Source organism: Eleutherodactylus coqui, chromosome 1 (assembly GCF_035609145.1).
Source record: "Eleutherodactylus coqui strain aEleCoq1 chromosome 1, aEleCoq1.hap1, whole genome shotgun sequence".
NCBI lineage: Eukaryota > Metazoa > Chordata > Amphibia > Anura > Eleutherodactylidae > Eleutherodactylus > Eleutherodactylus coqui.
In genome coordinates this window covers 6,203,694-6,221,772 of record NC_089837.1, presented here as the reverse complement: position 1 = coordinate 6,221,772, position 18,079 = coordinate 6,203,694, and the positions used below count along the sequence as shown (strand labels likewise).

The window sequence follows — 18,079 nt, the reverse complement described above, 5'->3', positions numbered from 1 at the left end:
CTCCTCTACAGTGTGATGACGCATTACGTGGATCTTTTTTACATTGCATGGAAGGCTATCTATGTGGAACGCAGGTGCGCTTCAGCATCCGTTGGATGATGAAAGCGGAACCACTTTAGCTTCCGCCCTTCACCCATACACGCTTTGATGGCGTTTAGCGTGGTTAAGGGATGGAATCAGATGTCCCCCATATGGATCTTTGATTAGGGTATGTTTTGTATATATATATATATGAGTTTGGGTATAAGGATTATATGCTTGACAAAGGCGTCAGATGACGCAGAAACGCGTTGCTTACCCGGTAGTAGAGGTACTATAAACCTGTTATTATTCTGTTCTATTTTTATGGGATTTAACTTGCCTTACTATTGTGGAAGCTTATTCCCTATATGCTCTTGAGGTCCTGCGACAGAGTACAGCTGGATAAAGTTTTTTTTCCTTTTTTTCTATACTGTACTATCCCCATTTTTCCTGCCAGAGAATTGGGGTTTTCTTTAGAGCTGCTGCTCTCCAAAAAAGTTTATATTGTGTAGGATATCAGACACACATATATTTTTTGGATGATACGGAGGATCCTGACTAAAGATACCTATTGAAGGCTTACTTGGATTCCAGGTGTAGGCGGGACACAAAAATTTTTTTTTTGCTGTTCCGCCCAACACCGGGTAAGTGGAGTGGATTCACTATCTATTATTTTACCCACGTGCAAGGCGCTCTTCCTAATTTGTGTCTCTATATCATATATAAAGATTCCATGGAGATGACAAGTTTATTATTAGAGTTTATAATTAGAGATGAGCGAGCCCACTGGTCCGAGCTTGATGCTCGTTCGAGCATTAGGGTGCTCGAGATGCTCGTTACTCGAGACCAACACCACGCGGTACTTCAGCCAATTGCATTTCCTTCCCCGCATGTTTAGCACCATTTTCTAGCCAATAGACATGTGAGGTAGCCATTACCACTTCCTGCTGTGACGTGCCAGCCCTATCCCACCCTACAGTAGTGAGTGGCTGGCGAGATCAAGTGACCGCGAGTACTTAAAGCGGTCCCGCCCGCGACTCGCCTCAGACGCATGCTGGCAGAGGTTAGAGAAAGTGCTGCTGCTGACATAGGGAAAGTGTTAAAGTAGGATCCAGTCTTCAAGAACCCCAACAGTCCTTCTTTGGGCTACTCATGCTTCATAGTGTGCATTACTGTTGTGGCTGGCTGGGAGCACACAGAGCAACACAGAGTGTTGGGGCACAGCCACTTTTATAGGGAAAGTTATACACTATACAGTCCTGATCCTCCGTGCCAAATACCCCAAAGCTCCTTTTTAGGGCTACATCTGACCGTGTGCATTATACTTGTGGCTTGCTGGGAGTAGTAGGGAGTGTATTACGCATCTAGGCCAGTTCCCAGCCTTTCAGTAATAGCGTTCTCAGGCTGCAGTGCCATACAACCAGCTCTCACCGTGAAACAGCACTCTAACATCTCCTAGCCTACTGGAAGTGACTTCATTTATACCACTCTGTGTCTGCAGTGCATTAGACAGAGGTCTCACCGCTAAACAGTACTGTAATATTTCCTGGGCCACTACAAAATATTTCAGCTCTGCCGCTGTGCAGAGTGTTCCACAATACCTTTTCCTTGGTGGGGTTGAAATAGCCGCAGTTACCAGCACTAGCCACTGGCTTTAGAGTCTTCTCCCACTCCACACAGCCTCTATAATCTACAAGTCCCTGCGAGCAGTAAATTACCCCAAGGTATCAGCGCAAGACAGCGGGTTACTTTTTCCTAGTCACAGCATAGAGCCTCCGCTATCTACAAGTCTCTGTGTGCGGTGAATTAAGCCACAGTTGTCAGTGCTGTACAGTGGGGTAATTTATTTGGGCCCTGCTCTATTCTTAATCCGCCATGATGAGGAATAGGGGTAAGGGTCGAAGATGTGGACGTGGATGCGGATGTGGACGTCCAAGTAAAGGTGTGGGTACAGGCCGAGTTTATGGTCGTGGTGATTCACTGCCGGCTGCTGCGGGATTAGGAGAGAGGCAAGATTCTGGGCTGTCCAGCTTCATATCACAATTTGCGGGTCCGCGTGGCAGACCTTTATTGCAAACAGAGCAGTGTGAGCAGGTCCTGTCGTGGAATGCAGGAAATGCTTCCAGCAATGTATCGACCACCCAGTCTTCTACGCAGTCTACTACTCCTGGCCTAGGGACTGCAACTCTGAATCCTCTGGCTGCTGCTCCTCCTTCCTTCCAGCCTCCTCACTCCATGAAAATGACATATTCTGATGAGCAGGCAGACTCCCAGGAACTGTTCTTGGGTCCCTGCCATGAGTGGGAAAAAATGTTTACTCTCACACCTGAGGAGTTTGTCGTGACCGATGCCCAACCTTTGAAAAGTTCCCGGAGTCTGGGTGATGAGGCTGGGGATCTCCGCCAACTGTCTCAAGAGCTTTTTGTGGATGACGACACAGTTGTCTATCAGTGAGGTAGTAGTAAGGGCAGTAAGTCCAAGGGAGGAGCACACATAGGATTCAGAGGAAGAGCAGCTGGACGATGAGGTGACTGACCCCACCTGGTTTGTTAAGCATACCAAGGACAGGGCTTCAGAGGGGGAGGCAAGTGCAGCAGCAGGACAGGTTGGAAGACGCAGTGGAGTGGCCAGGGGTAGAGGCACGGCCAGAATGAAGAATCCCCCAACTGTTTCCCAAAGCACCCCCTCGCGCCAAGCCTCCATGCAGAGGGCTAGGTGTTCAAAGGTGTGGATGTTTTTTAGTGAGAGCGCGGACGACTGACGAACAGGGGTGTGCAACCTGTGTCGCACGAAGATCAGCCAGGAAGCCACCAGTACCAGCCTCACCACCCCCCAGCACCCCTGGGACTTGTACGAAGGCCATTAACCATCTACGGGTCACATCACTGCCTCTTCCCCTGTGCCCCAGCTTGCCACACTGATCCAATCCCCCTCCCAGGACACAGGCACGAGCGCCTCCGGGCCTGCACCCATACCCTTATCTCCACTGTCCTCCACTCCATCCAGCAATGTCTCTCAGTGCAGCGCTTAGCTGTCGCTAACAGAAGCATTGCAGCGAAAGCGCAAACACGGTGCCACCCACCCTCACGCACAAGCTTTAAACGTGCATATAGCCAAATTAATTAGCCTGGAGATGCTGTCGTACAGGCTTGTGGAAACGGAGGCTTTCAAAAACATGATGGCGGCAGTGGTCCCCCGCTACTCGGTCCCCAGTCGCCACTATTTTTCCTGGTGTGCCGTCCCAGCCCTACACCAGCACGTCTCCCACAACATAAATTGTGCCCTCACCAACATGGTTACTGGGAAGGTCCACTTAACCATGGACACGTGGACAAGGACTGGCGGGCAGGGCCACTATATCTCCCTGACGGCACATTGGGTGGATTTGGTGGAGGCTGGAACTGAATCAGAGCCTGGGACTGCTCACCTCCTACCCACACCCAGAATAGCGGGTCCTACCTCGGTGCTGGTGTCTGATGCGTTTTTTGCCACTTCCTCCAAACCCTCCCCCTTTTCCTCCTCTGCCACCTCTACCTCTCAATTAAGAAGTGTGAGCACGTCGCCAACAGTCGGTAGCGCGCGGCAGCACAGCGGTGGGCAAGCGCCATCAAGCCATGCTGAAACTAATCAACTTAGGTGACAAGAGGCACACGGCCCCCAAGCAGTTGCAGATTCAGACAGAGCAGGCCGACCTTTGGCCTTCGCTGCTGAGCCTCCAACCGGGCATGGTCGTGTGAGACAACGGCCGAAACCTGGTGGCGGCTCTGCAGGTCGGCAGCCTCACACACGTGCCATGCCTGGCCCACGTCTTCAATCTGGTGGTTCAGCGGTTTCTGAAAAACTACCCCCACTTGTCTGAACTGCTCAGCAAGGTGTGCCGCGTCTGCGCACATTTCCGCAAGTCTACCAGGGACGCTGCAACCCTGAGGACCCTGCAACATCGGTTTCATCTGTCAGAGCCCCGACTGCTGTGTGACGTGCCCACTTGCTGGAATTCTATGCTGCACATGTTGGCCAAAATGTACAAGCAGCGTAGAGCAATAGGGGAAAACCAGCCGTAACATGGGTGGTGGAGTGGTAGTCATCCTCTGCAATTCTTTACTGAGGAGTGGGCATGGATGGCAGATATCTGCCTGGTCCTTGGAAACTTTGAGGAGTCTACCCAGATGTGACCGGCAGTGCGGTAATCATTAGTGTTACCATCCCGCTGCTTTGCCTGCTGAGAAGTTTGCTCCAAAACATAAACGTCGACGCTTTGCAGTTGGAACAGGACACAGGGGGTGACAGTATGTCACTTCATAGCCAGACCACCCTCATGTCTATATCTCAGCATGTTCTGGAGGAGAGGGAGGAGCAGGAGGAGGAGGAGGAAGAGACAGCTGGGCACACTGCAGAGGGTACCCATAGTGCTTGCCTCATATCTGTTCAGCGTGTATGGGCCGTAGAGTAGAACAGGAGGAGGAGGATCCCGAAAGTCATCTTCCTAGTGAGGACAACGATGTGTTGCGTACTGATACTCTGGCACACATGGCTGACTTCATGTTAGGCTGCCTTTCCCATGACCCTCACCATTCTGGCCAACACGGATTACTGGGTGTACACCCTTCTCGACCCACAGTTTAAGGAGAACCTTTCCACTTTCATTCCCGAAGAGAAAAGGGCTACGTGAATGATGCAATACCACAGGGCCCTGGTGGAAAAAGTGATGCTAAACTTCCCATCTAACAGTACTAGTTGCAGAAGATGCAGTTCCGAGTGCCAAGTAGCAGCGGGGGCGCGGAGATCAGGCATCATGTCGAGCGCAGGCTGGAGAACACTCTCCAAGGCCTTTGCCAGCTTTATGGCTCCCCAGCAAGACTGTGTCACAACTCCCTAGTCAAGGCTGAGTTGGAGGGAGCACTGTAAAAAGATGGTGAGGGACTACGTAGACAATCGTACCACCGTCCTCCGTGATGCCTCAGCTCCATACAACTATTGGGTGTCAAAGCTGGACATGTGGCATGAAATTGCGCTGTACGCCCTGGAGGTGCTTGCCTGCCCTGCCGCTAGTGTCTTGTCAAAGAGCGTGTTTATTGCAGCTGGGGGAATCATCACGGATAAGCGTACCCGCCTGTCAACTGCCAGTGCCGACATGCTTACACTCAAAACGATGAACAAAGGCTGGATTTCCCCAGACTTCTCTTCTCACTGGCGGAAAGCAGCGGAACCTAATGATTCTTTTCACTGCAACAGGAGAAAAAACCATTCTCTATCACCAGAAAAAAGGGGGTATAAGCTTTGTCAATCACTCTCGGATATTATTACTCCTCCTACTCCTCCTCCTAAAACAGCATGTCATTACGCTGAACTGCCAATTTTTCTGAGGCCCAAAAGGCTCTGTTTATAATTTTTTTTACAATTTTTAAAAGTTTCAAAAGTATTGATACTTTAACAGAAACCTATTTTTTTTCACAGGGCTACCTCCAGGCTCTGTTACAAATTACGCAACAGCGAGTTATGGGTTTCACCTGCCCTCGCGGTTGAGCGATTTTTCAGGGGTGCACTTGTACTCTTAGTACACCAATTTTTCTGGCCCTTGCCTATACTGTTATCTAACTAATTTTTCCGGCCTTCGCCTACACTCTTGGTAACAAAATTTTTTCAGGTGTTCGCCTACACTCTTGGTACACCAATGTTTCGCTTATACTCTTGCTACAGAAATGTTAATGGGGTCTGCCTATACTCTTACTACAGAAATGTTACTGGGGTCCAACTATAATCTTGCTACAGAAATGTTACAGGGGTCTGCCTATACTTTTGCTACCGAAATGTTACTGGGGTCTGCCTATAGTTTTGGTACACCAATGTTTCAGGGGTCCTCCTACACTTTTGCTACAGAAATGTTACAGGGGTCTGCCTATACTTCTGCCACAGGAATGTTACAGGGGTCTACCTATACTTCTGCTACAGGAATGTTACTGGGGTCCGCCTATACTTTTACTACAGAAATGTTACTCGGGTCGACCTACACTTCTGCTGCAGGAATGTTACTCGGATCCACCTACACTTCTGCTACAGGAATGTTACTGGGGTCCACCCATACTCTTGCTACAGAAATGTTACAGGGGTTTGCCTATAATTTTGCTACAGGTATGTTACTGGGGTCTGCCTATACTTTTATTACAGAAATGTTACAGGGGTCTGCCTATACTTTTGCTAGAGGAATGTTACAGGGGTCTGCCTATACTTCTGCTACAGGAATGTTACTGGGGTCTGCCTATACTTCTGCTACAGGAATGTTACAGGGGTCTGCCTATACTTCTGCTACAGGAATGTTACTGGGGTCTGCCTATACTTCTGCTACAGGAATGTTACAGGGGTCTGACTATACTTCTGCTACTGTAATGTTACTGGTGTCCGCCTACACTTTTACTACAGAAATGTTACAGGGGTCTGCCTATACTGTGGATGCCCAAAGATTACCCATTGCAGTGTTTTACCTATTTGGTACAAATACACTGACTGACTAGGGCAGAAATGTGGGCTGAGTCCAAGGTCCTTGGCGGGGTGAAACTCTGCCATGTTTGGGCACTCTGATTTCATCCTATATAATACTATCATTGTGGACTGACAGCATAGGCGAGCCCAAGTAACTCAAAGACTTCCCCTTGCGGTGTTGAGCTATCTGACACCTACACAGAATGAATAGTGTGTGGACACATGGATTTCCTATTGCTATGTAACTCGTGGCACCTTGGGTCACACAAGGTGGAAGCTAGGACCAAGCCTGCCCCAGGGTCTACTCACGTACTTTCCACACAGACTATTGCGGGTCCTAGCTTGGTCATGGTGTCTTGGCCTTGAAAGGCCACCTCCTCCTCTTACTTGGGGTCAGGGGATCAGCACTGGGCAACATGCATTTTCCCTTGTGTTACCACAGTTATCTGAGGAACTGGTTTGGGCCAAACAAAAGGAACGTTACTGCATTAATGAGACGGTCACAGCTACACTAGCATCCGAGTCCGCTTTATGACCACGATTACTGAGGGTGTGAGCCGAGGTGGAGGTCCTTGGCAGGGTGAAACTTCCTTGTTTGGGTGCTCTGATTTCTCATAATGTAATACTTTCCTTGGTTTCCAGGGGCTCGTCTATGCTGTGGGTGCACATAGACTTCCCATTGAGTTGTATTACCTGTCTGGCCGAAACACACTGACTGACTATGGCAGAAATGTGGGCCGAGGCCAAGGCTCTTAGCAGGGTGAAACTCTGCCATGTTTGGGCACTCTGATTTCCTCATGTGTAATACTATGCTTGAGTTCCTTGAGCTTGCCTATGCTGTGAGTGCACAAAGACTTCCCATTGCTGTGTTTTACCTGTCTGGCACAAATACACTGACTGACTAGGGTAGAAATATGGGCCGAGGCCCTTAGCAGGGGGAAACTCTGCCATATTTGGGTGCTGTGATTTCTTTAGGCGTAATATCATCTTTAATTTCCTTGGGCTCACCTATGCTGTGGGTGCACAAAGACTTCCCATTGCGTTGTATTACCTGTCTGGCACAAACACACTGACTGACTAGGGTAGAAATGTAGGCAGAGGCTCTTAACAGGGTGAAACTCTGCCATGTTTGGGCACGCTGATTTCCTCAAGTGTAATACCATGCTTGAGTTCCTTGGGCTTGCCTATGCTGTGAGTGCACAAAGACTTCCCATTGCGGTGTTTTTCCTGTCTGACACAAATACACTGACTGACTAGGATAGAAATGTGGGCCGAGGCCCTTGGCGGGGGTGAAACTCTGCCATGTTTGGGCACTCTGATTTCTTCATGTGTAATACTTTTCTTGGGATCCAGGGGCTTGGATATGCTGTGGGTGCACAAACACTTCCCATTACTTGTAGTAACCTTCAGTATAGACTGTGAGTTATCCAAAAAGAATTGTGGACCAATCTTGCAGAGAAAAATCAGCTCCTCACAGAGATTGATGAATGCATAGTGTTTTATGAGGCTCTGAAGATGATATATAGGTTTTTTTACACAGAATTCAAAGTCCCTTGCACGGTGTAGATGGTCTAACACTTCTAGAAGACAAGACATCTATCCTAAATCAGTGGTCAGCACCAACACATGGTACAGGACTCAGCAATACATTGCATCCCAAAACAGTCAGAGGAAACAGAACTTAATGAGATCCCCACCTTGGAGGAGACATCAAGGCTAGCAAACAGCTGAAAAGTGGCAAGGCAGCAAGAACTGCTGAAATTCCACATGAGGTTTGGGTACATGGTGGTTCAGTGTTACACACTAAAGTCCATCTGCTGTTTGTCTCCTGTTAAAGGGGTTGTCCTGCGAAAGCAAGTGGGGTTAAGTACTTCTGTATGGCCATATTAATGCACTTTGTAATATACATCGTGCATTAAATATTGGCCATACAGAAGTTATACACTTACCCCCTCCGGTGCTGGCGTTCCCGTCTCCATGGCTCAGTTTAATTTCTGTGTCTTCTGGCTTCTTTAGACGCGCTTGCGCTGTGCGGTCTTCTGCCTGGTGAATGGGGCCGCTCCGGCACGCTCGCGCCATAGAGCTGGTCTGCACGTCGTCATCGTAGCTCCGCCTCCATCACGTGGTGCCGATCAGCCAATTAGGTGGCTGTATTGGCAGTGGAACGCAAGGAAGGAGAAGACAATCCATGGTGCACCATGGGAGAAGACCCGCGGTGCACCATGGGAGAAAACCGCGGTGCATCATTGGGAAAGTACCGGCGGCCATCTTTAAAAGAAGAAAAGAAGATGCTGCGCGAACTGGGAAGGAGGTAAGCGATTTTTTTTTTTTTAAATTACAAACGGTATTGATTTTAACGGTGCAGAATGCGGGGTTAGGTTGAAAAAAAAAATTGCATTTCGCCGCGGGACAACCCCTTTAAGAACAAAGCAAATTATCCCAGGACCACTGAGATGCCATCATAATCACCCTATATCTAATATAAATAAGCCTACATGCTTTTTCTTGCACCGCACTTTGACCAGTCTGCCTCACCTTAGGACTTTTGTGTCATTCAATTCTTTAGATCTTGACCGCAGCCATAAAATCCAAAATTTGAGGCAAAACAAAACTTAAAAAATACTGCTCCATAGTTTAGAAATCCAATAAGAGAAAAAAAGAAAGGAGGTGGTAGATTGACTTACCAGGTGCCAGATGAGACACACCCTGCCCAAGGGGACCCACCGCCACCCAACATCCAAGAACGCATATATCAGTAACCCGATGTTCCAGTGGTATACCGGAGAGCCAGCTTGAATCAGTTAAGACTAGAGATGAGCGAGCACTAAAATGCTCGGGTGCTCAGTACTCGAGTCGAACTTTCCGTAATGCTCGAGAGCTCGTTTCGAGTAACGAACCCTATTGAAGTCAAACGGGGCCTCGAGCATTTTTGTATGGGACCGATGCTCCGCATAGGGGATGATTTGTGAAACACCAGAAAACCTCAGAAAGTCATGGAAACACCACAGAAACGGATAGGGAAGGGCAGGGGCAGCATGCATGGCTGCATCTGAGTCTCCCAGGTCCCACACTAAGCCACAATAGGGGCAAGAGTCTGGCGGTCACCCCCCTAAGAATTTACATCGGACAAACCCTCATTAACAAGGCACACCTCAGCTAAGCACCATACTACCTGCAACCAAGGACAATCACTGTCTGCGGGTGACACCGCTGCCTCTTCTCCTGGGTTACATGCTGCCCAACCCCCCGCACAACCCTGCTTCCACAGCACACACAAATTTTCCCTGCGCAGTGTTCAGCTGCCCTCATGCCACACGCTGGCTGCATAGCCACACCACCCTCATGTCTATTTATAAGTGCGTACTGGATGAGGAGGAACCGGAGACTAACACTACAGAGGGTTGGCATGGCTAGGCAGCGATCCTCTTCGAAAGTGCGGGCGATAGCCCACAATGCTGTTGAGAATTGATGATAAATTGCGTACGATCATCATTCCAATCCCGTGCCACCTCCGTCACAAAATTGTCCGGAACCGCTAACGTGGGCATAAAGGGGACTCAGGTGCCAGTACTTCTACACATCTCCACAATGCAGCAGCACATACTAACACCAAAGATTGGTTTGCAGCAGGAGGTGTCGCAAAAGTAGCCACCACAGGTATACAGTGACCCTGTGAAAGTCTCATGAAATCACTAACGCTTCCTGTGGATGCTCCAATCCAGTATCTCGGATAACTGTGGTAATTTGTAGCACGAGAGATAATACATGCCGACCAACGCAGATCCCCAGACCCCAAGCAGCAGGGGGAGGTGGCATAATAAGCCCGAGAAACCATGACCGAGGTAGGAGCCACAATACTTTGTGTGGGAAGCACGTGAGCGGGCCCTGGGTCAGGCTCAGTTCCAGCATCCACCTTGTGTGACGCAAGGTGCCGTGAGTTACATAGCTATGGGAAATCCATGTGTCCTCACACAATTCATTCTGTGTAGGTGTTAGATAGTTAAACACCGCAATGGGAAAGCCATCTGCACTCTGCACCCTACCCTAGTCAGTCAGTGTATTTTTGCCAAATAGGTAAAACTCTGCAATGGGAAGTCTTTGTGCACCCACAGCATAGGCGAGCCCATGAAGCTCAAAAACAGTATTACACATGAAGAAATCAGAGTGACCACACATGGCAGAGTTTCATCCCACCCAGAATCGCGGCCCACACCTTTGCCCTACTCATTCTGTGTATTCATGCCAGACAGCTGAACACAGCTATGGGAAACCTTTGTGCACCCACAGTTGGGGCAAACCCCTCAAACCTTTCTGTAGCAATTGTATAGGCAGACCCCCTCAAACCTCTTAGTAGCAATTGTATAGGCGGACCCCTCAAACCTCTTAGTAGCAAGTGTATAGGCGGACCCCTGAAACTTTTCTGTTGCAAGAGTATAGGCGAATCCCTCAAACCTTTTATTAGCAAGTGTATAGCCGGACCCCTGAAACATTTCTGTAGCAAGTGTATAGGCGGACCCCACCAAACTTTTAGTAGCAAGTGTATAGGCGAACCCCTCAAACCTTTTAGTAGCAAGTGTATAGGTGGCCCCCGCAAACCTCTTAGTAGCAAGTGTATAAGCGGACCCCTGAAAACTTTTCTGTTGCAAGAGTATAAGAGAATCCCTCAAACCTTTTAGTAGCAAGTGTATACACGGACCCCCAAACTTCTTAGCAGCAAGTGTACAGACGAACCCCCCAAACCATTCTATAGCAAGTGTATAGGTGGACCTCCTAAACCTCTTAGTAGCAAGTGTATAGCCAGACCCCTGAAACTTTTCTGTTGTAAGAGTATAGATGGACCCCTGAAAATTTTCTGTTGCAAGAGTATAGGCCAGTGATGATGAACCTATGGCACGTGTGCCAGAGGCGGCACGCAGAGCCCTCCCTGATGGCACGTGCCACCTTCGGCCGCTCACCACGTTAGTGATTACTGGCAGGGGCCGCAGCTCCCTTGCCAGCGTTCACTCAGCAGCGCTGATCCCGGCGCACACAGTGTCGTCAATGTGCAGCCGGGATACCCCTCCCCTGCTGTCTCTCTTAGGTTCCGCGGGAGCAGGGGGTTGAGGCGTCCTGAAGCACACTGTCATCACAGTGTGCACCCGGAATGGGCGCCAGCAGCAGCGCCGAGCAGAGTAGGAGGGGGTAAGTATATAGGTCTCGGTCTCACTATTACTACTGGGGCCGCTATGGGATGTCACCATTACTATTGGGGGCCGCTGTGGGGTGTCACCATTACTACTGGGGGCCACTGTGGGGTTTCACATTACTATTGGGGGCCGCTGTGGGGTGTCACCATTACTACTGGGGGCTGCTGTGGGGTGTCACTATTACTACTGGGGCTGCACTGGGGTGGGTCACTATTACCACTGGGGCCGCTCTGGGGGGTCACTATGGGATATGTTTACACGAGGTGAAAATGCTGCAGAATGTCCTCAGCGGAAATTACCGTGGCAAATTCCACAGCATTTCCGCATCCAAAAGAAGTCAAAATCTGCACCTGGTCTATTTCCAAACGGTCCTGTCCTTTTAAGAACGATGGAGGTAAAAATCATATGTCGTCATAAGCCCCGCCCCCTGATGTGTTGCCACTTTGCAATAAATAAGTAGGTTTTAGGTTGCAGTTTGGGCACTCGATCTCTAAAAAGTTTGCCATCACTGGTATAGGCGAACCGCTCAGACCTTTTAGTAACAAGTGCACAGGCGGACCCCCAAAACCTCTTAGTAGCAAGTGTATATGCAGACCCCTGAAAAACTTTTCTGTTGCAAGAGTATAGCCGAACCCCTCAAACCTTTTAGCAGAAATTGTATAGGCGAACCCCTTCAACCTTTTAGTAGCAAGTGTATAGGCGGACCCCCCCAAACCTCTTAGTAGCAAGTGTATAGGCAGACCCCTCCAACCTTTTAGTAGCAAGTGTATAGGTGGACCCCCCAAACCTTTTAGTAGTAAATGTATGGATGGACCCCTGAAACCTTTCTGTTGCAAGAGTATAGCCGAACCCCTCAAACCTTTTAGTAGCAAGTGTATAGGCGGACCCCCCCAAACCTCTTAGTAGCAAGTGTATAGGCGGACCCCTGAAACTTTTCTGTTGCAAGTGTATAGCCAAACCCATCAAACCTTTTAGTAGCAAGTGTATAGGCAGACACCCCAAACCTCTTAGTAGTAAGTGTATAGGCAGACCCCCCCAAACCTCTTCGTAGCAAATGCATAGGCAGACCCCTGAAACATTTCTGTTGCAAATGTATAGGCAAATCCCAGAAACATTTCTGTAACAAGAGTATAGGTGAACCCCTGAAAATTTTCTGTTGCAAGTGTACAGGTGAACCCCTCAAAGCTCTTAGTAGCAAGTGTATAGGCGAACCCCTGAATTTTTTTTTTTTTGCAAGAGTATAGACGAACCCCTCAAACCTTTTAGTAGCAAGTGTATAGGTGAACCCCCCCAAACCTCTTAGTAGCAAGTGTATAGCCGGACCACTGAAACTTTTCCATTGCAAGAGTATAGGCGGACCCATCCAACCTTTTAGTAGCAAGTGTATAGGAGAACCCACCAAACCTTTTAGTAGCAAGTGTTTAGGCGAACCCCTCAAACCTCTTAGTAGCAAATGTATAGACGGACCCCTGAAACTTTTCTGTTGCAAATGTATAGGTAAACCCCAGAAACATATCTGTAGCAAAAGTATAGGTGAAGTCCTGAAAATTTTCTGTTGCAAGAGTACAGGTGAACCCCTTAAACCTTTCTGTAGCAAGTGTACAGGCAGACCCCCCAAACCTCTTAGTAGCAAGTGTATAGGCCGACCCCTGAAACTTTTCTGTTGCAAGAGTATAGCCGGACCCCTCAAACCTTTTTGTAGCAAGTGCATAGGCGGACCCTTCTAACCTTTTAGTAGCAAGTGTATAGGCGAAACCATCAAACCTTTCTGTAGCAAGTGTATAGGTGGACCCCCCAAACTTCTTAGTAGCAAGTGAATAGGCGGACCCCTGAAACTTTTCTGTTGCAAGAGTATAGGAGAACCCCTCAAACCTTTTAGTAGCAAGTGTTTAGGTGGACCACCCAAACCTTTTAGCAGCAAGTGTATGGGTGGACCCCCGAAAATTTTCTCTTGCAAGAGTATAGGCGAACCCGTCAAACCTTTTAGTAGCAAGTGCATAGGCAGACCCCCAAAACCTCTTAGTAGCAAGTGTATAGGCGGACCCCCCAAACCTCTTAGTAGCAAGTGTATAGGCGGACCCCTGAAACATTTCTTTTGCAAGTGTACAGGCGAACCCCTCAAACATTGGTGTACCATGAGCATAGGCGAACCCCTCAAACATTGGTGTACCATGAGTATCAGCGAACACCTGAAAAAATTTGTTTGCCAAGAGTATAGGCGAGGGTAAGAAAAATTTGTTGGGTAAGAGTATAGGCGAGGGCCTGAAAAATCGGTGTACCAAGAGTACAAGTGTACCCCTGAAAAATTGCTTAACCCTGAAAGCAGGTAAAAGCCATAAACATTTTTTTTTAAATGTAGCTGTCGCTTTATTTGCAACAGAGCCTGGAGACAGCCCTCTGACAACATTTGTTTTAACCCCCGTAAAATTGGCGTTTCAGCACAATGACATGCTGTTTTAGGAGGAGGAGGAAGTTCCGAAAGGGATAGACCAAGTTACTTCTTCCTTTTTTGGGGGTTAGAGAGAGGATGCATATTTCTCCTGTTGCAGCTAAAAGAATCTTTAGGTTCCACTGCTTTCCACCGGTGGAGAAGAGAAGTCTGGAGAAATCCAGCCTTTGTTCATCTTTATGAGTGTAAGCATGTCGGCGCTGGCAGTTGACAGGCGGGTATGCTTATCCCTGATGATACCCCAGCTGCACTAAACACCCTCTCTGACAAGACACTAGCGGCAGGGCAGGCCAGCACCTCCAAGGAGTACAGTGCAAGTTTGTGCCACATGTCCAGCTTTGACACCCAATAGTTGTATAGAGCAGAGGGATCATGGAGGATGGTGGTACGATCGGCTATGTACTCCCTCATCATCTTTTTACATTGCTCCCTCCGACTCAGCCTTGACTGGGGAGTGGTGACACAGTCTTGCTGGGGAGACATAAAACTGGCAAAGGCCTTGGAGAGTGTTCCCCTGCCTGCGCTGGACATGTTGCCTGATTCCCGCTACTCCCTGCTATTTGGCCCTCGGAACTGCATCTTCTGCCACTAGTGCTTTCAGATGGGAAGTTTAGCATCACTTTTTCCACCAGGGCCCTGTGGTATTGCATCACTCTCGTACCCCTTTCCTCTTCGGGAATGAAAATGGAAAGGTTCTCCTTATAACGTGGGTCTAGAAGGGTGTACACCCAGTAATCCATGTTTGGCCAGAATGCGTCTAACGCGAGGGTCACGGGAAAGGCAGCCTAACATGAAGTCAGCCATGTGTGCCAGGGTACCAGTACGCAACACATCGCTGTCCTCACTAGCCCATACGTGCTGAACAGATGAGAGGCAAGCAGCATGGGTACCCTCTGCAGTGTGGCCAGCAGGCTCTTACCCCTCCTCCTTCTCCTCCTCCCCCTCCTCCTCCAAACCGCACTGAAATATAGACATGAGGGTGGTCTGGCTATTAAGCGACATACTGTCATCCCCGTCTCCTGTTCCAACCGCAAAGCGTTGGCCTTTATGCTTAGCAGCAAACTTCTCAGAAGGCAAAGCAGTGGGATGGTAACGCTAATGATGGTAACGTGGAATGAGGAAAATCCTGGGCGCTCCGTGCCGAGCAGCGTTTCCCAGAAAGCGGAAGGAGCAGGCCAGTTTCCCCTGATAGAGCCGACGTCGGTAAAGTAAGGACTCGCAAAACGTCACAACGAGCACCTTGTCGGGGCCAATGGGAAAGAGCTGTGGTCTTTGACACATTTTCTCAAAGTGCTGAGAAGGAGTGGGGACGCACTCAGTCAATGTACCACAGCCTTCCCCCACCGCTGCCTCCCTTGGGGCAGAGCCACTGAGTCCCCCTCTTCCCTGCCAAGTCCCCACTCTGCTTGTCTGGCCGTGGGGCCAACGTGTGGCCATTTCAAGCCTGGGCTCCTCCTCCGAGAAGTCTGGCAAGGCTGAGGTGGGCGCCTGCCCATATCTGCCATGTGACCCCTTGTGAGCCCCTCTCCCACGCAATCGGTGCGAAGATGAGGCGACCGCTCCAAGCCTGGGCATCCCCACTTAGAAGCAGGGCAAGGTGGATGTGGGCGCCTGCCCGTCTCCGCCGTGTGACCCCCATGTGAGCCCCTCTCGCACGCAGTGGTGCGAGGATGAGGTGACCGCCGCAAGCCCAGACACAACCTCTGAGAAGCCGGGCAAGGTAGAGGCGGTGGCCCTCGCCCACCTCTGCCATGTGAGCCCCTGCGAGCCCCTCTCCCACACTGCGGTGCAAGGATGAGGCGGCCGCCCCAAGCCTAGACACCCCCTTCGAGAAGCTGGGCAAAGTAGAGGCGGGGGCCTGCCCGTCTCCACCGTCTGATTCTCTGTGATCCCCTCTCCCATGCAGTGGTGTGAGAATGAGGTGACTGCCCCAAGCCTGGGCACCCCCTCCGAGAAGCTGGGCAAGGTAGAGGCGGGGGCCCTCGCCTGCCTCTGCTAACCTTTTCTCGTGGGTTAGCTTAGCACGGCACGTCACAGCGCAAGAAGAACGTGTTCTCTCTCTCCTCCCAGAAAACGCTCTGAGAGGGCAGAGCATCATACAGCACTAGAGATGAGCGAACGTACTCGTCCGAGCTTGATGCTCGGGCGAATATTAGGGTGTTCGGGATGTTCGTTATTCGTAACGAACACCACACGATGTTCGGATGTTCGGGTTACTTTAACTTTCTTCCCTGAGAAATCTTTTCTATATGCGCTCAATGGGGCCGGCGGCAGCAGCGCCAACCCCATTGAGAACATATAGAAGACAAATCCTTCTTCTCTGCCACAGCTGTAACAGCTGTGACAGAGAAGAACGATGTTTGCCCATTGAATTCAATGGAACCGGCAATACAGCCGACTCCACTGAATGCAATGGGCTGCCGGCGATCGCGGGATGAATTGTCGGAAAGGGGTTAAATAATACATTTCATCCAGAAATGTGTAAAAATAAAAAAAATATATATATATACTCACCTGGTAGCGGCAGACGGAGTTCAGCGCGGCAGGCTGCAGTTCATGAATGGGTGTGAGTGAGGGCTGGCCTCTGATTGGTCAGGCTGTGACCATTCAGAGGCATCTTATTCAGCAGGCGGGGATTTTAAATCCCCGGCTGCTGAATACTACTCACAGCTGTTCAGAGCAGTTCAGGAGAACTGCAGCCTGCCGCGCTGAACTCCGTCTGCCGGCACCAGGTGAGTATATATATATTTTTTATTTTTACACATTTCTGGATGAATTGCAGGAAAGGGCTTATATATTTAACCCCTTTCCGACAATTTATCCCGCGATCGCCGGCAGCCCATTGCATTCAGTGGAGTCGGCTGTATTGACGGCTCCATTGAATTCAATGGGCTAACATCGTTCTTCTCTGCCACAGCTGTTACAGCTGTGGCAGAGGAGAACTTGCTGTGTCGTTCCCATCATTTTCTTGAATTGCCAAGATTTTCACACATGAAAACCTTAGCGAGCATCGGCGAAATACAAAAATGTTCCGGTCGCCCATTGACTTCAATGGGGTTCGTTATTCGAAACGAACACCCGAACATCGCGGGAAGTTCGTTTCGAATAACGCGAACCCGAACATTTTGGTGTTCGCTCATCTTTATACAGCACTAATCTTGTGCATAATTCTCAAAACACATGCCATCTATGGCTGTGATATGACTATCACAGCCATCCATGTCTCCATGGACCAATCACAAGGGTCCCTGGTAGTTTCTATTTACAAAATATGGATTTGGCAGCTTTCTATATTTCCAGGTGCACTAAAACTTTTTGCTTTGGGGTGCAGGGGAGTGGCAGGGGGTTCAGGGGAGGGGCAGGGGGTTTAGGAGAGAGCCAGCTTGGGAGGCCGTCAAAAGGCATATTGGCGGTCGTTAAGGGGTGTATTTTTCAAAATAGGGTCATTTGTGTGGGTATCTATCATTCTGACACCTCTGAGCGTTTGCAAACTTGGCTTCGTGCAGGAAAACAAAATGTTCCTCAAATTTTTAATAATGAATGTTAAATCTGTATGTCTCTAAGGGTGACTACCCACTAGCATTTTTTTCCCGCTGTTAATTCACTGCGTTTTTGTTTTTTTTCAAATATCAATGGGACTTTCTAATGTTAAAATCGTAACGCAGCAAAAACGTCAATTGCATTGAGATTTTAAGATTACAAAGTCCCATTGACATCTGGAAAAAAAAACAACGCAGCGAATTCGCGAGTGGAAAAACGCTAGTGGATATTCACCTTTAAATGCTAAAAAAAAATAAACTAAAGTTTTGTAAATGCGCTTCCAGAATAAAGTAAACACATGGAGTATATATCTTATCAAAAATCTGGACAGTATGTTTGCACATATTTGAGATATTGCAATTAAAAAAAAAAGACAATTTTTCCCCAATTTTCCCAATTGTGTTGC

The 18,079-nt window shown here is 49.0% G+C and overlaps 1 protein-coding gene across 1 annotated transcript in view; it reads right to left on the bottom strand.

The window, feature by feature from the left end:
- Positions 1–18,079, bottom strand: part of LOC136576818 (vomeronasal type-2 receptor 26-like) — a 58,045-nt gene that overhangs the window by 11,881 nt on the left and 28,085 nt on the right. The window lies entirely within an intron of this gene.